The 22688-nt window shown below is 41.0% G+C and overlaps 1 long non-coding RNA gene across 4 annotated transcripts in view; it reads left to right on the top strand.

Moving 5' to 3' along the window:
• Nucleotides 1–22372, top strand: part of LOC133053505 (uncharacterized) — a 47210-nt gene extending 24838 nt beyond the window's left edge. For 2 of the 4 annotated variants that reach the window (XR_009692284.1, XR_009692285.1), the window contains 3 exons: nucleotides 18142–18407; nucleotides 20098–20286; nucleotides 21958–22372. This is a non-coding gene — a long non-coding RNA (uncharacterized LOC133053505). Of the gene's footprint in view, nucleotides 1–18141; nucleotides 18408–18809; nucleotides 18979–20097; nucleotides 20287–21957 lie in introns of all 4 variants that reach the window. The other 2 variants (XR_009692286.1, XR_009692287.1) reach the window with 2 other exon arrangements.
• The last annotated feature ends 316 nt before the right edge of the window (nucleotides 22373–22688 follow it).

Here is a 22688-nt window from a genome sequence, read left to right as displayed (position 1 = left end):
TCTCTTTGCCTTTTGCTTTTCATCTTTGGTTGGCTATTTGTAAGGCCTCCTTAGACAACCATTTTGCCTTTCTTTTTCTTGGGGGTAGTCTTGATTAGGAGAGATACCTTCTACACTTCATGGCTTGGCTTCTGTTGAGATTCACCTATATATTAAGCCACATTTATTGATAGGTTTATATCACATCACTTCGTATTTTGAGATCTTCAGGAATTATTTTTTAATGGCAATTTTAGGAAATCCCTGCCTGCTTGCTTAGTTGTGTCTGACTGTGACCCTTTGGACTGTAGCCCACCAGGCTCCTCCGTCCATGGAGTTCTCCAGGCAGGAATACTGGAGTGGGTTTCCATTTCCTTCTCCAGGGAATATTCCTGACTCAGCGATCGAACCTGCGTATCCTGACTCCTGCATTGCAGGCGAATTCTTCACTTACTGAGCCACTAGGGTAGCCCATTTTTAGGAAAAACAGGATTTATGTAACCGGTAAAATTTGTAAAATGATAAGTTCCCACTATTATATACGTAGGGCTCTGAAAAATTCAAATGTTGTGAGAACTTCAATGCTATTTTTGATCATGGAAAATGTTGCCTATTTTTGTGAATACTTGGTTTCATCAGGTAAAACAAGCAGTATGTTTTGGAATTTAGAGCCAAGGAAAAGATAACTTAGTATCAAGTGGCTCTGGCAGTCTCAGGCACACCTTGTTTTACTGTGCTTTTGCTTTACTGCACTTAGCAGATAACTGCATTTTTTTTTTTTTTTAACAAATTGAAGGTTTATGGCAACCCTTTTCAGTGTGTTTCTGATGAACATTCCTGATAGGTGGGAAGAGGTCAAAATACCAATATTGACACAAGTTTGGTAGAAGTTAATTCCAACCCTCTTGGATGACTTTGAAGGGCTCACAGGTTGGAAGAAGTAACCTTAGATGTGGTGCGAGTAGCAGAAAAACTAGACTTAGCATTGGAACCTTAAAGTGTGTTAGTCGTTCAGTTATGTCCAACTCTTTGTGACCCCAAGGACTGGAACCCGCCAAGCTGCTTTGTCCATGGTGTTCTCCAGGCAAGAATACTGGAGTGGGTTGTCATTCCCTTCTCCAGGGGAATCTTCCTGACCCAGGGATTGAACCTGCGTCTCCTGCGTTGCCAGCATCACAGGCAGATTCTTTATTGGCCGAGCTACCAGGGAAGCCTATAGGTGAACAAGGAAAATGGTTTCTTTCTTTTTTTTTTTTTGTGGAAAATGGTTTCTTAAGATGAAATGTACTTCTGGTACAGATACTGTGAAGGCTGTTGACATGACAACGAAGGATTTGTTACATAAACTTAGTTGATGAAGCAAGTTTGAAAGGACTGACTCCACTTCTTACTGTTGGTAAAATGCCGTGAAACAGCGTTGCATGCTACAGAGAAATCATTGTTGAAAGGAAGAGTTTATTCATGTGGCACATTTCATTGTTATCTTATTTGAAGAAATTGCCACAGCCATCCCAGCATTCACCAGCCACCCCTGATCAGTTTGCAGCCATCAACACCTTGGCAAGATCTTCACCAGCAGCAAGATTATAACACTTGGAAGACTCAGATGATGGTTAGGGTTTATTTGCAACAAAGTATTGTAAAATTAAGATGTGCATTGTTTATTTAGACATAATGCTATTGCCCACTTAATAGCCTATATAATGTAAACGTAAGTTTTATTTGCACTAGGAAACCAAAAGATTCATGAGACTCGCTTTAACAAAAAAATCTGTGTGACTTGCTTTATTTCAGTGCTTGGTTTATTGCAGTGGTTTGGAATCAGAACCATGGTATCTTCAAGGTATGCCTATATTTTTAAAACAGTGGAAAACCCTACTTTTAAAATCACACAAAGGCAGTATAAATCATGCCAATTAGGGGAAACAGCCCACCCTGGAATGGTTCTGAGGCATTGCATGAGTGCCATCGATCTGATCAACCTGTCATATTACAGGAAGAGGAACTACAGAATGTATAGGTTAAGTAACTTAGTCAAAGTTTTGTAACTGCCCTGGGTAACTGTCTGCAAATACAAATTTGATTGTTTAGCTCCTGGGTGAACACTGAAATGCTTTCGATTTCTAAGAAGTCACACACACCTCTTAACATGATAGTGTGTCTGTGGTAGCCTTAAATGTTTTCTTCTTTTTTTTTCTTTTTAGCACATGCACTGTATTATTCATGTACCATTTGATGTTTTTAATACATGGTGTATATTTCAGTGCAAAATAGTGCCAAATACAAATGTCTGTATTTTTTTTTTTTTTAACCTTTTTTAACCTTTTTTCTTTTTTTTTCAGTGGGTTTTGTCATACATTGATATGAATCAGCCATGGATTTACACGTCTTCCCCATCCCAATCCCCGCTCCCACCTCCCTCTCCATCCGATTCCTCTCAAAACATCCCACCCTCGCCTTCTCCCACAGAGTTCAAAAGTCTGTTCTGTACTTCTATGTCTCTTTTTCTGTTTTGCATATAGGGTTATCGTTACCATCTTTCTAAATTCCATATATATGTGTTAGTATGCTGTAATGTTCTTTATCTTTCTGGCTTACTTCACTCTGTATAAGGGGCTCCAGCTTCATCCATCTCATTAGGACTGGTTCAAATGAATTCTTTTTAATGGCTGAGTAATATTCCATGGTGTATATAAATGTCTGTATTTTTCAGAGGTTTATCTATATTGGAATTAAGTTTTGTCCTGAGTTTGAAGATTTTTTAAAGAAGAAAGTCCTTTTCAGTAGTCCATATCATCATTAATTATATGGCTCAGTTCTGGTTTCAGTAAAGTTGAGAATTAAAATCTGAATTATTACTTTTAGTTGATAAAATTGCTTGGTGTTACCTAAACATTAGGATTGGCTTGCTGGGATTTGCCCCAGGCATTTAAACTTAGAGCGTGAAAAAGTTTTAATTAATGATTAAAAATAAATGTGTGTGTGTTAGAGGGTGGGGGGTTAATGTATAGATTATTAATATCCTTCGGCTCTCTAACCATGAGCTCCTGTGACCTTGGGTCAGTCAGGACCTTGTCAGTCCTTTCGGCTCCCACTCATGCTCCTACCTGCTAGCCTCTCCTGTCATACCCTTTCCACCTTCTTCCCTTCGCCAGCAATTTGATTGATTTGAAGATGTATTTCTTACAACTTGGATGTCAGTTTATCATTGAACACAGCGAACTTATGTTATTATGGCATTGAAAAATATAGGTTTTGTTTTGATTTACTAATCCACTTTAATCTTTGCTAAGGGTGTAATAAAAAGGACAGGGAAAGCTGTGTTCACAGAAATGGAGGATGTAGTATGTCTATTTGAATTATTGCAGAGGCCTCAGTAAAGGTTGGTGTGCTCAAAAATAATGATTCTTCATTGTTAGGCATTCAGGTTGCTTTTTTGAATAATGATTGTGGCATCATTGCTTATGTAAATAATACAGTAATGAAACAGGACCCAATTTGAGAACATAAACATTGCAAATTTTAAAAAATCAATATACAATAAAATTAGCCTTTTAATTTCATGTACGGTTCTGTGAATTTTAGCCCATTTATAGGTTTATGTAATTGCTATCACAGTCAGTATGGAATATCCTTCAGCCCCAGAAAATTTCTGTTTTTCCTTTGTAATCACATCCTTCTTCCACCCTTAATACTTGGCAACCACTGATCTGTCAGTGTAGTTTTGTTTTGTCAATAATGTTATATAAATGGAATCATACAGTTCGTAGCCTTTGAGACTAACTTCTTTCATTCACATAATTATTTTGTAATTGAGCCAGGCTGTTGTGTATATCAGTAGTTTGTTCCTTGTTACTGCTGGGTGATACTCTCTTGTTATCAGTGTATCAGTTTGCTCATCCATTTACCTGCTTATTGCAAGACATTTGGGTTGTATAGTTGCTTCTGGTTGTGATAGAGTTGCTGTGAACATTTTTGTGTAAGTTTCTGTGCGGATACAGGTTTTCGTTTCTCTAGGATAAATCCCTAGGAGTGGGGGATTGCTGGGTCATGTGGTGAGTGTGTGTTTAACTTCATAAGATACTGCCAGACTGCTTTCTTGTGGGACTGTGCCGTTTGTATCCACACTAGCAATGTATGAAAGTTTTAGCTGTTCAGAATCTGTGTCAGGACTTGACACTGTCAGTATTGTAGCCATTCTAATGGGTGTGTGTAGTGGTATCTTATCATGCTTTTAATTTGCCTTTCCTTCCTGCCTAAGGTTGGTGAACATCTTTTCATGTGCCAAATTGCCTTTTTATATCTTACTTGGTTGAGTGTCTGTTCAAGTCTTTCCGCCATTTAAAAGTTCTGTTTGCTTGCTTTCTTGAGTTGTAAGAGTTTGGGGTTTTTTTGTTTTTATTCTTGGTACAAGTCATTTGATACTTTCTCCATGTCAGTAGTTTGTCTTTTTAATTGTTTTAACAGTACTTGTAGAACAAAAGATTTCAATTTTGATGGAGCCCATTTTATCATTTTTTTCTTTCATGGCTCATGCTTTTGGTGTTAGGTTGAAAATTGTTTAAATCTCAGATGACTTTTTTTTTTCATTCTGCTATACCCTTTTTCTTTAATTATTGTGGTGCTTTGGAAATGAAATGATACTGCAGGAAATTTGTCTCCTAAAGTGAAAGTTAATGTTGAATGTTAACGATGGCTTACGAAGATCCGCACTTAGAGCCACATATAGTATGATTATTATTATTATAACTATATAAAAACATTCATGTTGAGGAACTTTTGCACAGGGAAGGAACAGAAATGGCTGGTGTGGCTCTTTAAGTCAGTGGTCCCCTAATCCTGGCTGTTACATCAGAATCACCTGGGTAGCTCTTTAAAAACAAAAATACCCAGATTCTCTTTCTCTCAGATCCGGTGTGAGCCCTTGACTTTTTGTGTGTGTGTTAGTCTCTCAGTTGTGTGCAACTCTGCGGCCCTATGAAACTGTGGCCAGCCAGGCTCCTCTGTGTGCATGGAGTTCTCCAGACGGGAATACTGGAGTGGGTTGCTATTTTCTTACGGGGATATTCCTGACCCAGGTCTCCTGCGTTGCAGGTGGATTCTTTACCATCTGAGCTACCAGAAAAGCTTTTTAAGATAGAGTTTATTTTTTACAGCAGTTTTTGATTCACACAAAATTGAGCAAAAGGTATAGAGATTTCCTGTATGCCCACTGACATATGTACAGTCTCCCCTACCACAAGCATCCCTGCCAGAGTGGTGTGATTGTTACAATATTGATGATTGTTACAATGTTGAACTTACACTGACTTACCATTATCACCCGCAGTCCATCATTTACATGATGTTTATTCTTGGTGGTGTTTATTCTATATGTTTTGGCAACTGTGTAATGAAATGCCATTACAATAGCATACAGAATATTTTCACTGCCCTAAAAATCCTCTATACTCTGCATATTCATTTTTCCTTTCACCCTAAGCCCTGGCAGCCACAGATCTTTTTTTCAGTCTCTTTAGTTATGCTTTTTCCAGGTGGTCATGTGGTTGGAATCATATCGTACGTAGCCTTTTCAGATTGACTTCTTTGACGTTGTAGTATGTACTTAAGGTTCCTCTGCGTCTTTTTGTTTTTTTTTTTCTCATGGGCTTGATAGCTCATTTCTTTCTAGTGCTGAGTGATACTCGATTGTCTGGATGTACCGCAGTTTGTTTATTCACCTACTGAAGGGCATCTTGTTTGCTTATGTCAGTTACGAGTAAAGCTGCTGTAAACATTAGTGTGGGGGATTTTATGGCGACGTAAGTTGTCAACTCCTTTGGTATTTATTCTGGGGAGCGTAATTTTCTGGATCCCATAGTAAGAATATGTCTAGTTTTGTAAGAAACTGCCACTGTCTTCCCAAGTGGCATTTTGTATCCCTCCCAGCAGTGATTGAGTGTTCCTCTTGCTCTGCATCCTCACCAAATTTGGTGTTGTCCTTGTTTTGGATTTTGGCCATTCTCATAGATGTGTGGTGGCATCCCATTGTTATTTTAATTCAGACTGAACATGTTTTTATATGCCTATTTGCTATCTGAATATCCTTTTGGTGAGGTGTCCTGGTCTTGCCAGTCTCAAAATTTATTGATGAGTTTTATAAATTCTTTTGTGTATTTTGGATAGCAGTCCTTTGTCAGGTGTATGTGTCTTTTGAAAGTATTTTCTTCCAGTCTGTCTTATCTTTTCATCCTCTTGATTGAAATCTCTTAGTCTCTGTAGGATTCTGTTTCTTTGCCAGGTTTATGATCTATTGTTTTAAATTACTGTGTCTTGCTTTATCCTTTGCAAGGCTAGATGCTTTGCATGGTCATCCGTTTTCAGCTACCACTTTAGCCTCTTGTCACAGCTGGTATATCATCCTGGGCTCAGCTTCCATGGTCTTGTTACTTGTTCTTCTTCGTCTCATTCTTCACATTCCAACTCTTCATCTGCATAATGTTCATGTAGATTTTTAAAGTAATGGATCTGGTCACAGTATGATTGGCAGGACCCTTTGGTTCTGGTACCACCTTATCTCAGGGTTCTTCCCCTTTGCCTTTGCTAGTGCAAAAACAAATTATGGTTTTGGTAGGGTGTGAGATTAATAATGTTACGTGTCCCATACTTTCTGTTTCAAGCTTTCTGTACTGTTACGTTAATAATTTGTAAGATAAAGGTTAAATCTTTTGTCACTTTGTGTATTTTGCTTTATATGCCAGCTTAGTCTTGGAAAAGCCTGTTTTGATCTTTGTAAACATTAAATTTTCATCTCTTTCCTACCATTTTATTGTATGTTTGGACAAGTGATCTTTCACTTTTCTTGTATCGGTACAAAGATATTTTTCTGAAACAGTTTTAGAGGAACCATTTCTTGCTCATAGAGTGATCTGAATAAGAGATGATTGCAGCAAGTTTATTTAAGGGCATTTATCTTTCATCTTTTAATCATGTCTCTGTGTGTGAGCATTCAAAAATAAATATAACAAAATTAACTCTTAGTAGCAACTTCCTTTCTACTAAGTAGAATTCACTATTACTGATTTGTCAGGATAATTTTTTGATGTATAATGCAAATAAAGCAGTGTTATCATTTATGACACACTGTGCTGGTTGATCGCATTTTAATCTTGTTGAAGGGCAGTGTCTTATACTTGGTGATATGTTTTTAGTGTATAAATTAGTGATTTTAGAACATGTCTTATTTTATAGCTTTGAAATTTAATAGGTAAATTTTTCATTTATTCAGCTGATATACCAAGCATGTTTTTGCATTCCAAAATCAGCATGACTTTATAAATAGTTACAAATAGTTAACATGTAACATATAAAGAGTTAACATATAACTTGAGTTTATAACAAAGGGAATATTTTCACTTAAATCCTTTCAAATGATTAATTTCTAGATTTTCTGGTGTTTAGAATGTATAATACAGTTTCTCTAACATTGTCATAATTTTAATTTAATTGCTACTCAGAGTTTAGAGGGTCAGTGAAAGAATATGAAGCTTGATGAAGAATTTTGTAAATAGGTACATTTTCAGCTTGCTGGGTTTTTTTGTTTGTTTAGCATATGGGAGCTTGCATATGATGTGTGGTAGACTTAATTACTTGAAATAGGTTTTACCATTTTGCATGAAAGTGTTTAACATAGTACTGTCAACTGACATGGATGTTTATCACTTTTAATATTGTCAACATATTTATGGAGTAATCTCTTGGTGATACATTTGAAGTCAAGTAGCTGAGTCTTGTGAACAAGAGTATATGATATAATTTTGAATTATGTGGTATAGACTAGTGGTTTTCATACTGTATGTTTGGTAGAATAGATTAATTGTCCCAACAGTAAAATCTCTCCCTGTTTTCCCTTTACGTGTAAGAAAGAAACTAATTACAATTTTCTCAGCTTCAGCTTTCTCTACTATGTGTTGAGAGTAGTGTGTGTATGTGTGTGTGTGTTTAATCTTTGACACTTAAAATCACTTTGTTCTAGTTCTAATACACAATGACATTTTATTTACATGTGTTTATAATTTGAGTTTTAGGTGTCAGAAAGCACTGTGACTTTAGATTCTTCCCAGCCTAAAAAAGTTAAACCACTGCTGTAGATTATCTATGGTGAAGAATGTTTAGAAGTTAAAAAAAAAAAAAGTCTCTTTAGGCTGGAGTAACTGAGAGTTGAGGTGGACTGTGGAAGATTGGTTGGATTTTAAAAACTGACATTAATAGTTCCAAAGTGTCATAGGAGCTTAGAGGACAGATGCAGTACTTCATGACAAAGCTAAAACCAGAGTCTAGATTCTGTTTCCTAGTCAAAGAATTTTTCCATTGAACTGCTAACATAGCAGGAAGAAGTAATGGTCAGTAACCTTTACTGGAGAAGGTGTGAATATACTTATGGATTGTGGGAAAAAAAAATTCCTGAATTGTTATCAGAATTGCCTTTAAAGGGTATTTCAGACTGGAAGGAACTTTATGCAAAGGCAGATATGGTGAAAGAACTTATTACCTTGTTGGAGGTGAATCATGGTATTGGAGAGTGGGGATGAAATAAAGGGTCTTTTATATTCCAGGCACTGTTCTAGATGTGGGAGGTACACACGGAGAAGAGAGAATCCCTGCTGCCATGGAGCAATAATAAACAGATAAATATGTAATATACTGGTAATTAGTGACGAGTACTGTGAGGAAAAAATAAAGTGTAGGGTGAAGAAGTAGAGGTATTGTTATTAAAACAGGATGGGCAGGGGAGACCTTTTTGTGGAGGTTGAACTTGAGCAAAGGAAAAGGAAATTTCCAACAATAATCCTTTGAAAAATATTCTCATACACTTTCTTTCTGTCTTGTTCTGTGGGACCTGTATAATTCAAATGCTGGTGAGTTTCCTATTGTCACTGAGGCTGCTGAGATTATCCCCAGTTCTTTTCATCCTTTTTACTTTATTCTGCTCTTCAGAGGTTACTTCCACAGTTTTACATTCCAGCTCATTGATGCCTTTGTTTGTTTCAGGTATGCTGTCGTTGATTCTTTCTAGAGTATTCTTAATTTCAGTAATTGTGTTGTTTGTCGCTGTATGTTTATTCTTTAATTCTTATTGGTCTTTGTTAATTGATCTTTGCATGTTCTCTATTTTGTTTACAAGGTTTCTGATCATCTTTACTATTATTTTTCTTTATTTTTTTTTTCAGGTCATTTGCCTATTTCCACTTCTTTTATTTGAACTCCTGTGTTTATAGTTTGTTCCTCCATTTGTGGAGTACTTCTCTGCATTTTCTTTCTTTCTTTTTTTTTTAAAGTAAACTTTCTGTGTTTGAGTTCTCCTTTGCCTAGGCTTCAAGTTTGAATTCTTTCTTTTGTTTGGTTTCTGCCCTCTGAAGGCTGTTTTAGTGGATTCTGTGAGCTTCCTATAGGGTGGGATTTGTGCTGAATTTTTGTTTGTTTGCTTGTTTTTCCTCTTAAGGGCTAGCTTAAATGAGTTAGTAATCCTGTCTGCTGATGATTGGGTTTGTATTTTTGTTTTTTGTTTTTTTGTTGTTTACATGAGTCCTGCACAGGGTGCTACCACTGGTTGTTCTTGGGTGATGCTGGGTCTTGTATTCAGGTGGTTTAGTTTATGTAAGTTCTCTCTATTTAATACTCAGTAAGGTGAATTATCTGACCATATACGGTTTTGGAATCAGTGCTCCCATTCCAGTGGCTCAGGGCTTGATGTCTGGTCAGAAATAAAGATTCCACCAGTGGTTTGTTACGACATTATGTGAGATCAAACAAGTGGCCAAAAATGAGAAACCAAAGATGAATCCCAGACAAAAGGTAGTTTTAAGATAAGACACATAATAATTAAATAAAATGGAATATACACATTTACTTATGCACCTATAAGCAAAGTCAGAACAGTACAAAAAAATAAAGTACAGTAGATTGAGCTGGTAAAACTGTAAAACAACAGTTATGTTAAAATGTTAAGAAGAAAACTAAATAAAGCCAAACTGGAAAACAAACTAAAGCAAGGTGTTGAGTGGGTATAAAGCAATGAAATAAAATTTTACATATGTTTAGAGGAAAGAAAAGCGAAGAAAGAAGAAAATATAAAGGCAAAGTTATATAGCATTAGATGAAGAAATTTTATATACATTGAAGATTAAATGCATGGGGTAAAGAGCTATAGAAAAGAAAAATGAATCAATGTGAGAAGATATGATAGGTTTTAAAAAATTAAAATTTTAACAAGAAAAAATGAAAACTATAGAAGAAGAAGATGAAAGAAAAGAGGAAAACTCCACAGAACTGCAAAAGCCCAATGTAGAGGCAGAGGTTTATAGTAACAATAAAAAATGTGACTAAATATATACATGTACATGTTGACACATAAGCAAAATCAAAACATTCCAACAAAAATAAAAGGAAAGAAAAAATATATACACCGGTACAAAATTAACCAAATACAACACGGACTGGAAAACAAAGCTAAAGCAAAGGGCCAATTGAGGAATAAAGCTATGAAAATGAGCCTAACATACACATTGAGAGGAGAGGGAAGTAAAGAATGAAAGAATAGTTTTGCAAAGTTAAATAGAGGCTGATAAGGAAGAGTTATACACATTAAAGATAACTGCAAGGGGGAAAGAACAGTAGGAAAAGTAAGTAAAGGAATAAATGTAGAAAATAATAATATGGTTAAAAATTAAAATTTAAAGGGAGAGAGAGAAAGGCAAACTCGACAAAACCACAAAGGCCAACGTAGAGGAAGAGGTAACAACAACAACAACAACAACAACAAAGAGTGACTGCAAAAAAAAGAAAAGCTCAAAAGCTTAATTAGATTCCATATTGCCAAAAAAAGTAACAACTACAGCACAGGGGGTGCAGTGGGGCCGGGGGAGAAGAAAGAAAGAAAGAAATTCTGAAAGGTCTACAGAAGAAGTCCAAATGTAAGAAAGAGAAATGTTTCTCTTGAGTGAATGCTGTCAGAGTCCTTTCCCTCACTGGGAGGCACAGTTCACCTCCTCTCCCTAGGATGCCCTCCAACACTCTGCTGATCTCTGGATCTGCTGTGGAGGCAGCTCAGATTCCAGTGTGGACCTACTCCTGTGTGTTCTTGGCTCAAATGCCCAAAGCCATCAGAATCAGTATGGTTTCTTTTGTGGGAGCTATCAGTTACCTTTTATATATTCCTTAGACTCAGAGTCTGACTAGTTGATCATGTGGATTTAATCTGCAGCTTGTACAGCTGGTGGGAGGTTTTTGTCTATTCTTCCATAGCCTCTTCCCATGGGTTTCAATTGTGATTTTATTTCCAACTCAGCATGCGGGTTGGCCATTAGGGTTTGCTTCTGGGGCTGACCTGGAGGACTTGTGTTTGTCCCATTAGGGCTAGGTGTGGAGGTGGTGCAGCCGCTTGAGTCCCAGGGAACCTGGCAGCACCAGCTACTCAGCGGGGAGTTATCAGTTAGGGCAGAAGGAAATATAGTGCTCTAGAAAGGTATGGCAACCATTATTGATAAATATGCTCCAGTATTCTTGCCTGGAGACCACTCCCCCATCTGACAGAAAAAGCCTGACAGGGCACAGTCTACTGGGCCTAAAAGAGTGGGAAACTGCCCGAATGATCCTGAGTGCATAGACGCAAGATATGTGTTGCCCGTGGCAGCTTTGTCCTAGTGAGTATTGAGAATGAAGGTGGCATAGCTGATTGGCTTGAGGACACTCTGGTGGTTCCAAGTGTTGCAGGGACACGGACTGCTTCCACCACAGGAATTACGGCCCTATCAAGTCTTTCTTTGAGCCTCTTGTAGCTGGCGATCAGACGGCCTCTTTGACCAGTCATTTTCTGGGATTCTGCCCACTCAGGCAAGTGGAGGGCTCCCTTGCCTGGGTTCCTTCTCTGTCGCTCCATGTGGCTAGGCACATATAGGGACCTTCTGCCTGGGATACTATTCAGTAGATCTGTGCATCAGACACATAAAAGGACACCCTGGGTGGGGTCCTATCTGTAGTTTAGTGTGTCAGGCTCTTGATGTGCCAGCCTCTCTATTGTTCAGTTGCCAATGTGGCTGTGTGGGGAGAGAGAATCTATAGTGATGCCTTCACCCCCTACACGTGACTCAGCAGTATTCGCCTTGCTTCCATGGTTGCCAGGCTTTCCTACACAAGCATTTCCCACCACAGGCTCCTCCCTTACATCCCCTCTCTTTGTCTCTCCACAGTCAATATAGGCCCTCATCCTGTGATTCCTTCACAGTCCCCAAACTCCAGGTCCCAGGCATGGGTCCAGGGGACCCATTTTGTTGTCCAGGGTGTGTATGGCTGTGGCAAGGACTGTCTGATTCTCATTCTGTTTAGGCTGCCACAGTACAGCTGTTTCAGTGGCAGTCTTAAATGTTTCCTCTCTGATTTAGACAATTACCCTGATGTGGGGATTGGACCCTTGCTTCAGTTCCCCCATCCACCTTGAGCAGGTCATGTCCTACTAACACTCCTGGTTTTCCTCCTAGTTCCTTCATCTTGATAACTTTACATGATTCTACATATTCTTGTCCTCTGGTCAGCTCCTCCTGTCCATTCTCAGCTGGTGTTCTTCATGCATATCTGTGTCTGAAGGTTTTCCTGACGTATCCATGGAGAGAGATACATTCCATGTTCACCTATTACTCCACTATCTTGTTCTGTGAAACTTAAAAAGCTTTGGCTCACAAGAGAAACTATAAGGAAGGTGAAAAGGCACCCTTGTGAATAAAAGAAAACAATAACAAATGAAGCAACGGACAAATAATCTCCAAAATGAGCAAGCAGTTCATGCAGCTCAACACCAGAAAAATAAATGACCATTAAAAAAAAAAAAAAAAGGCCAAACAGACAGTTCCCCAAAGAAGAAATATAGATGGCTGACAAACACATGAGAAGATGCTCAGCATCATTCATGAACAGAGAAATACAAATCAAAGCCACAATGTGGTGCCATTTAACACTGGTCAGAATGGCTGCCATCAAAAAATCTGTAAGTAATAAATGCTGTAGAAGGTATGCAGAAACAGGGATCCTCTTACACTGTTGGTAGGACTGCAAGGTACTTTGGCCATTATGGAGAACAGTGTGGAGATTCCTTAAAACACTTGTAATAGGACTACCATATTACCCAGCAACCCCACATCTGGGCATACACACCAGGGAAAACAGAATTGAAAGAGAGATAGGTACTCCAATGTTCAGTGGAAAAATGTTTACAATATTCAGGAAGTGGAAGCACTCTAGATGTCCATCAGTTTGCAAATGGATAAGAAAGTTGTAGTAAATATAGACAATGAATTGTTACTCAGCTATAAAAAAGAACATATTTGAGTCAGTTCTAATGAGGTGGATGAAATTGGAGCCTGTTATACAGATTGAAGTAAACCAGAAACAGAAGTGCCCATATAGTATATTAGCATGTATATATGGAATTTGGAATGCGGTAAGGATGAGTCTTTATGCAAGAGAACAAAAGGGACACAGATGTAAAATTGTTTTTGGACTATGAGGGAGAAGCTGAAGGTGGGACAATATGAGGGAACTGCAATTTAACATGTTTATTACCATATGTCGAATAGATGACCAGTGCAAATTCATTACATGAAGCAGGGCATTCAAAGCTGGTTTACTGGGAAAGTGCAGAGGAATGGGGTGAGGGAGGAAGTGCGATTGGGTTCAGGGGGGTGGGGGGTGGGGGGGTTGGGACACACGTACACACCCAGGGCTGATTGATATCAATGTATGGCAAAACAACACCACCACCACCCAAGAAACAAAACGACAAAATTGTAAAGTAAGTAACCTGGAATTAAAACACATTAATTAAATGAAACAAAGAAAATAATATATATTTCTATTTCCAGTTTTTTAAGAAATCTCCACACTGTTCTCCATAGCGACTGAACTAGTTTGCATTCCCACCAACAGTGTAAGAGGGTTCCCTTTTCTCCACACCCTCTCCAGCATTTATCGCTTGTAGACTTTAGTATAGCAGCCATCCTGACTGGCGTGTAATGGTGCCTCATTGTGGTTTTGAATTCCATTTTCTCTGATAATGAGTGATGTTGAGCATCTTTTCATGTGTTTGTTAGTCATCTGTATGTCTTCTTTGGAGAAATGTCTGTTTAGTTCTTTGGCCCATTTTTTGATTGGGTCATTTATTTTTCTGGAATAAAAAAGCCGCAGGAGTTGCTTGTATATTTTTGAGATGAATCCTTTGTCTGTTGCTTTGTTTGCTATTATTTTCTCCCAATCTGAGGGCTGTCTTTTGACCTTGCTTATAGTTTCCTTTGTTGTGCAAAAGCTTTTTAAGTTTGATTAGGTCCCATTTGTTTATTTTTGCTTTTATTTCCAATATTCTGGGAGGTGGGTCATAGAGGATCCTGCTGTGATTTGTGTCAGAGAGTGTTCTGCCTGTGTTCTCCTCTAGGAGTTTTGTAGTTTCTGGTCTTACATTTGGATGTTTAATCCATTTTGTGTTTATTTTTTTTGTACGGTGTTAGAAAGTGTTCTAGTTTCATTCTTTTACAAGTGGTTGACCAGTTTTCCCAGCACCACTTGTTAAAGAGGTTGTCTTTTTTCCATTGTATATCCTTGCCTCCTTTGTTGAAGATAAGGTGTCCATAGGTTCACGGATTTATCTCTGGGCTTTCTATTCTGTTCCATTGATCTATATTTCTGTCTTTGTGCCAGTACCATACTGTCTTGATGACTGTGGCTTTGTAGTAGAGCCTGAAGTCGAGAAGGTTGATTCCTACAGTTCTAGTCTTCTTTCTCAAGATTACTTTGGCTATTCGAGGTTTTTTTGTATTTCCATACAAACTGTCATATGACCCAGCAATGCCACTTCTGGGAATACACACCGAGGAAACCAGATCTGAAAGAGACACGTGCACCCCAGTGTTCATTGCAGCACTGTTTATAAAAGCCAGGACATGGAAGCAGCCTAGATGCCCATCAGCAGATGAATGGGAAGGAAGCCGTGGTACATATACACCATGGAATATTACTCAGCCATTAAAAAGAATTCATTTGAATTAGTTCTAATGAGATGGATGAAACTGAATCCCATTATACAGAGTGAAGTAAGCCAGAAAGATAAAGACCAGTATACTAACACATATATATGGAATTTAGAAAGATGGTAACGATAACCCTATATGCAAAACAGAAAACGAGACACAGATGTACAGAACAGACTTTTGGACTCTGTGGGAGAAGGCAAGGGTGGGATGTTTTGAGAGAACAGCATTGAAACATGTATACTATCTAGGGTGAAACAGATCATCAGCCCAGGTTGGATGCATGAGACAAGTGCTCGGGCCTGGTGCACTGGGAAGACCCAGAGGGGTTGGGTAGAGAGGGAGGTGGGAGGGGGGATCGGGATGGGGAATACATGTAAATCCATGGCTGTTTCATTTCAATGTATGACAAAACCCATTACAATATTGTAAAGTAATTAGCCTCCAACTAATCAAAATAAGTGAAAAAAAAAAAAAAGAAAAGCAATGCCAAAGAATGCTCAAACTGTTGCACGATTGCACTCATCTCACACGCTAGTAAAGTAATGCTCAAAATTCTCCAAGCCAGGCTTCAGCAATACATGAACCATGAACTTCCAGATGTTCAAGCAGGTTTTCGAAAAGACAGAGGAACCAGAGATCAAATCGGCAACATCCGCTGGATCGTGGAAACAGCAAGAGAATTCTAGGAAAAAAAAAAAAACGATTTATGCTTTAGTGATTATGCCAAAGCCTTCGACTGTATGGATCACAGTGAACTGTGGAAAATTCTGAAAGAGATGGGAATACCAGACCACCTAACACGCCTCCTGGGAACCTTATATGCATGTAAGGAAGCAACAGTGAGAACTGGACATGGAGAAACAGACTGGTTCCAAATAGGAAAAGGAGTACGTCAAGGCTGTATGTTGTCACCCTGCTTATTTAACATATGCAGAGTACATCATGAGAAACGCTGGGCTGGAAGAAGCACAAACTAGAATCAGGATTGCCAGGTGAAATATCAATAACCTCAGATATGCAGATAACACCACCCTTATGGCAGAGAGTGAAGAGGAACTAAAAAGCCTCTTGATGAAGGTGAAAGGGGAGAGTGAAACAGTTGGCTTAAAGCTCAACATTCTGAAAACTAAGATCAGGGCATCTGGTCCCATCACTTCATGGTAAATTTATGGGCAACAGTGGAAACAGTGTCAGACTTTAGTTTTTGGGGGCGGGGGTGGGGGGGCTGCAAAATCACTGCAGATGGTAATTGCAGTTATGAAATTAAAAGATGCTTACTCCTTAGAGGGAACGTTATGACCAACCTAGATGTCATATTAAAAAGCAGAGACATTACTTTGCCAACAAAAGTCCGTCTATCCAATGTTATGGTTTTTCCAGGGGTCATGTATTGATGTGAGAGTTGGTTGTGAAGATAGCTGAGTGCTGAAAAATTGATGCTTTTGAACTGTGGTGTTGGAGAAGACCCTTGAGAGAGTCCCTTGGACTGCAAGGGGATCCAATCAGTCCATTCTAAAGGAGATCAGTCCTGGGTGTTCATTGGAAGGAGTGCTGCTGAAGCTGAAACTCCAAGACTTTGGGCACCTCATGCGAAGAGTACTCATTGGAAAAGACCCTGATGCTGGGAGGAAAAAGGGACGACCGAGGATGATATGGCTGAATGGCATTACCAACTCGATGGACATGAGTTTGAGCAAACTCCGGGAGATGGTGATGGACGCCAGGGAGGCGTGGAGTGCTGCAGTTCATGCGGTTACAAAGAGTTGGACATGACTAAGCGACTGAACTGTACTGCAAGTTATGCATGTGAAACACTTCATAATATCCTAAAGAACTAAAGAAATGCTTGTTGTCTTTTACTCACGTGGAAGGGAATGTCCAGGTGACCATTGATTAAGGTATCTAGTTTGAAGAAATTGCTATGAGCAGCAAAACTGCTGAATACAAATGGCTCTAAGCAGGCTTAGAAACCAGTGCCCCCTCCCAGAGAATCAAGGACCCCTGGACAGCACCCCAGACAACATTTGGCAAGACAGAATCTGGGGAGTTCCTCTAGTTAGTTCCTCTTATCCCTGTAGAAAAGCTAATAAGTATGGCCTGGATGTGTGGTGTGGACTTTGGGTAGGTGTTGGTTTAAGGTGGCCTTTGGAAAATCTTATACATTTTCTGAGGTCCTGGTTGCACATCTGTGAAGTGAAGGTGAGAATACATAACTCATAGAGTGTTTGAAAGCATTCCATTAAATGCAAAACTGCTGACACTACAAGTAGTCCAATAAATCCAGCTGTGATAATAGGGACCCTGCTTTGTTAGTGTTTATGCCCAGATCTCTGCTCATTGCCTTATGTGTCATGTGCCCTTCACATGTATTTTCTGAGTAAATGTGTCGGTGAACTATTTCCTTTGGAAGAAGGTTGGGAAGTTAAACCTACAAATGGGAAGCACAGGAAGCTAACACTGAACTGGGCATCTGTGTTCAGTGTGGCACGTCAGTCTCCTGAACCATAGTTAAAAGGGAGAATGGGCTTCCTGATGGTTAAGTGGTTAAGACTCCATGCTTCCCCTGCAGGAGGTGTGGGTTCCATTCTTGGTCGGGGAGCTAAAATCCCACAAGCCATGCAGCGTGGCCAATAAGTAAATAATGTAACACTGAAACTTAAAAATATGAAAGTAAAAGTTTGAAAAATAAATATAAAAAAAAAGTTTTGGCCAAGTGTGTAGATGGACAAGTAGGAGATCTCACACTTTCTGATAAAACAAGGGCTAACTCTCTAGGCCCCACCAGCCTTGCTTCACTTCTGTTCTCCATCTTAGAACTCAGAAGAAAGGAGACTGAAGTGAAGAGGTATAGTCTATGAGAAAGAAAGGGCCATGTGTACTAAGAGGTCAGAGGGCCCCTGGATGACGACCCCGCTGGCCCATTCACAGAGAAGGGGTTATAAGGCCTTGGTACAGTAGCCTCACCTCACCGTTTGTACCCCAGTCGTACCCTTCCTCTATGACTTGGGGTACAGGATCGAGGCCAAATGCTATGAGTGTCCCAGTTCTTTCTGTAGGTCTTTACAGCCATAACTATACCTCCCCTCATCCCTGTTGCTCTCTTCTCCAGATTGTGAGGAGTGTCAGAACTTCTTGATTGACAGCTGTGCTGCCCACAGGCCCCCGACCTTTGTAAAGGACTCTGCAGTGGAAAATGTGCACGCCAAATGCTCAGCCCTCACTCTGCCCCCTGGGTTAAGTATCAGACCATCAGGCATCCCTGCGGCTGGGCTTGGAGCGTGGAGCGAAGCATCTGATCTGTCTTTGGGCCTGCACTTTGACCCCTAAGAGGGCCAGACGATGAAGAGGCCACTAACGGTGGATGCTCCTTGGCTGGTGAGAAATAACCCTGCTTCCCTGTCCTCTGGCCTCTAATCGCTTGTGTGTGGTAGTGGGGGTACTTCATATCTACATGCAAGGGTGCAGATGATGATGACACGGTCATCAATGACACAGTCAGCCCTGTGTACTGTGTGCACTGGTCATGAACACAGGACTTCTATTTAAAGATCAGAAGAAGGTGGGAGACAGCGGTACAGGCAAATAGGATGTCTATCAGTGTATAGGCACAGAGGGCTTCTATCTAAAGATCAGAGGAGAGGTGGGAGACAGTTGTACAGGAATACAGAAGTGACTCCTCACTTGTGGAGCCCTTGACTTCAATCTCAGTAGACTCAGACTTGAAATGATGATTAAAGAGCTTACCATATGGGTCGACTGACAGTTGAATCCATGCAGGCTGAAGAGCATCAGTGACAGCAGAGGGAAATACCTCTTCTATTATTTGCTGCCAAAAAAAAATCAGAGAAGAAAGCTTGTATCTCTTTTCTGACACTCAGCTTACCAAAGGGAGAAACCACTATGAGTATGTGGGTGGAAAGGACACACCTTTGGTCAACTGGATGAGGTGAGTGCAGTGAGTCTGCAGTTTGTAGACGACGTTCCTCCCTCAAGCCCACACCTCTTTCCTTCTCAACCCATCTCCCTCACTAGCTTTCACATCTTCTTTCCTCTTTTCCCTCCATATCATGCTCTTTAATTTCAAAAGACATTAGAAAGAAAAATATAGCTTGCGCTCTCAAAATATGTCTATATTCTCAACAAAACTGAGGTACTTGAAAACAACTTGAGGAGTTTAGATTCACCAGGGATACTTTAACTCACTTAATTGACACTGACCAAGCACTCTTGTGTCCCAGTTTAGACAGTGAACTTCATTACTGAAGCAGATCACACAACTCATGTCCTTTTGGAGAACATACTGCAGACAGACTGCAACCAATCGGTTTTAGGGGTAGTAACCTTAATTTTTATATTTTTTAATAACTCCAGAGCACCAGGGTAATCTAACATGGGAGATGTTGAGTCCATGTGGGCAACAACCTCTCCAGGCTCTGTTCCAGTGAGAAGTGGGCCCTGAGGCCTGGGAAGCAATAGCGGAGGGCAAGATGGCCATGAGCATGGCCATTTTCTGAGGGCCTCTCCTTTCATCAGGGCAGGCAGAAAGTGAACAAACTCTTACTGTTGTGTGTCTCAAACTACGTCAGAGCACTCTCCAAGTGTCCATGGGAGGGGGTGGGCAAGTGAATAGGACCCTAGATGCATGTGGGGAGATGTGAGAAAAGCCTCGGGAAAGAAGGCAGGCTGGGCAGAGTGCTGAGTCGTGCATGCTAGCTTAGGAGCACCAAGTCCTGTGGAATGAAAGAGAACTTAGTTTAGAGTATAGAGGAGCTGGAGATCACCAGTCTTACGGACAGTCCAGGTGGAGACAGGTCTGGAACTGGGACCTGGACAATGGCTAATTAGGTAAGGAGAGAAAAGCATTCCAACCAGGAAGAGGGTCAGAAACAGGATCTGGAAATGGGAATTCACATGGCCTGGTCGAAGGTGTGAACAGAAGGCCCCTATGAGGGGTGGTGGGAGCCATGGTGGCCTCAGAGCCTGAAGGCAAGGAGCTGGCCATGGTCTGACAGTGGAGGGGACTCGTCTCCTGTGGTTTCTTTCCCCTTCCTGGCCTATACCCCAGGTATGTGAACTGTGCCTGGGACGACGACGAGCAGAACCTGATGGCCTTGCAGTATGGCAGATCTTCTACCAAATCTGCCAGGTGGTCAGCCGGGCTGTGAACTTCAGGTCTGATATGCAGACGAGTGTGGCAAGGAACTTGGCGTCAAGCGGGACAGCAGGGAAAAGAGCGAGCTCGTGGCTGGGAAAGGTGAGTGCCACCCCTCTTCCAGTGCCTCCATCATGTCCTGGGGATCCTCCTTGGTCCAGTTCTGAAGCAGAGTACAATCCAGTCTAGAGTCAGTCAAGTTGCAACTAAAATGCCTCAGAATTTGCTTTATTTCATATGACTGTTAGGAAAATGTTTATATTAAAAATGTTAGTTCTAATGTTCAGTATTTCATGCAAAAAATGTGTAATACACTTTCTGCTGAAAGGCGTGTAAGTGAAAAGTTTTCTAGCACATACCAGCCCTCTCACCTTTACCTGTTTCTTCCTCATTTCCTACACATATCTGAGTGACATGCATAGAGTGATTTGCATTCAGTTACTGTTTCAGTTTGTTGTCAAGTGAGTTCATACTCTGTGCCAGACAGGGCTCCACACACTGAAACAGACAGAACCACTCCCTTGGGGCAGCATTGGCTTCATACCAGACAGGGGCTGGTGCTCTGAGGAAGACCAGTGCAGGAAAAGTGCCTTGGGTCAGTATGAGCAGAGGGTGGGGTGTGGTGGAGGATGGTGGGGCAGGGTCTCTGCAGAGATGACACTTCTGGGTAAGGATTCCCGGCAGCGGAGCAACCAGTGCTGCACCCACAGAGCCGGGAAGAGAAGTCATGCCAGTGATAGCAGGAGCAAGCACAGAGAGAGAGGAAGGAGGCTGGATGGAACACCAAAGCCTCGGCGTCCATGTCCATGTGCAGGCCCCCAGGGGTCTTCCTGGAGACATAGAGCAACCGTGCAGCTTTCAGCTGCAAGTGGCATGGTTTCTGTGCTAAGACAATGCTGCAGCTCATTTTTGGGAAGAGACAGCAGCAGGGAGTACCCTCAGAGGTCAGTTCCTTGCGAGACATGAGGGAAGAGTGGGCTGACTGAAGATGCATGGGAGTGAGGGTGTGAGGAGTCTGATGGGAGATGTATTTTAAACCAGGGCTTCCTAGTGCGTGTTAAATGGACTAAAACTGAGTGAAATAAATGAGGAGTGAGTACTGGTGAGGCTTGAGAAAGGACACATCTTTATTTTATGATTTACAGAAGACAGAGGAGCAATTTATGAAACAGTTGGGGTAGCAGGAGCCAGAGACCTGTAGTCAGTGGGACCTGGGCCTCTTGGTCTCATCCAGTCTGAAACCCACTTCCTGCAGAGATCAACACAAAGACTACTCTTTGAACAAGGAGTCTCAAATTCAGTTTTACTCACACCTGCTCTAATCACCCCCTGTGCTGCCTCCCATATGCAGTGAGCTCCAGGCCAGGCACTCCTAACTTAACAGACTCTTTCCCCTCACAGGGAGCCCTTCAGGGAGATTCCACCTAAGTCACCAAGAGTCTTATCTCTCAGTAGGGTAAAATACCTGTGGCCACTGTGACATCACTTTTCCAGATACACACAGGGAAAGGTCCTTGCAGATCCACCTCTATCAGAGACACTGCCTCTGATGCTACTGCAAGGTCCCTAGTCTGGGTAATATGTAGAAAAGGCCATTAACACAGGCTTCCTGGATTTCTGTAGTTGTAGAGAATAAGAATGGAATGGAAAAGAGGACTGTAAAGGCACACTTGATGGGAGACAAATCGTGCACTGTCAACACTAAGATGATCAGTGGGGCAGGCCGTACCATGGCAAACCAGCTACCTGACTAAAAGCTTCCTCTTTCACCAGAACCAAAGCCTAAGATCTACCCTGTGTATCCGACTCTCTGGACTTCTCAAGTCAAAAATTCCTCTCAGATCCTCCTGAGACCATCTGCAAGAGACCACCTCCAACCAGAGGATCCCTGCCCGGTCAGTCAACATCAGCAGCTGTGATATTCTGATCCACACAGCCTGAGTGAAAAACTGGAGCAACGAGAGGGCAAAAAAGTCCCCATCCTTCGATGAAAGGCCGCACGTTTTGCATAAGGCCGAAGAGGATTTCAATGGCCTCTTCCTACTCACCCAAAAGACAAATGGGGGGTTCTGAGGTGCATGAGAGAACGACATAAGAGCCCAGCACAAGCCAGAAACTGAATGCAGAAGAAACAGGCAAATTACTTATGGGGGCAGGGGTATCAGGAATTATAAGACTCAAGTATGGAGAGTGAGGGTAAGTCTCCAAGGATAGGTAAAGTCTCATCACAACCAGAGGACTCACACATGGGAGGAGCCCTATGTATGTAGAAAGTGTGGACAAAGCGTCAGTCAGAAGTCCCATCTCATCAGACAACAGAAGACACACACAGGGGAGGAGCCCTATGTCTGTGGGGAGTGTGGGCAAAAGTCAGTCAGAAGCGCATCTCATCAGAAAACAGAAGACACACACAGGGGAGAAGTCCTATGTTTGAGGAGAGTGGTGCGAAGTTTCAGTGAGAAGTCGGGTGTCGTCACGCAGCAGGGGACATACACCGGGTCGAA

This window comes from Dama dama, chromosome Y (genome assembly GCF_033118175.1).
Source record: "Dama dama isolate Ldn47 chromosome Y, ASM3311817v1, whole genome shotgun sequence".
In the NCBI taxonomy this organism is placed as follows: Eukaryota; Metazoa; Chordata; class Mammalia; order Artiodactyla; family Cervidae; genus Dama; species Dama dama.
This window is presented reverse-complemented; position numbering and strand designations above follow the sequence as displayed.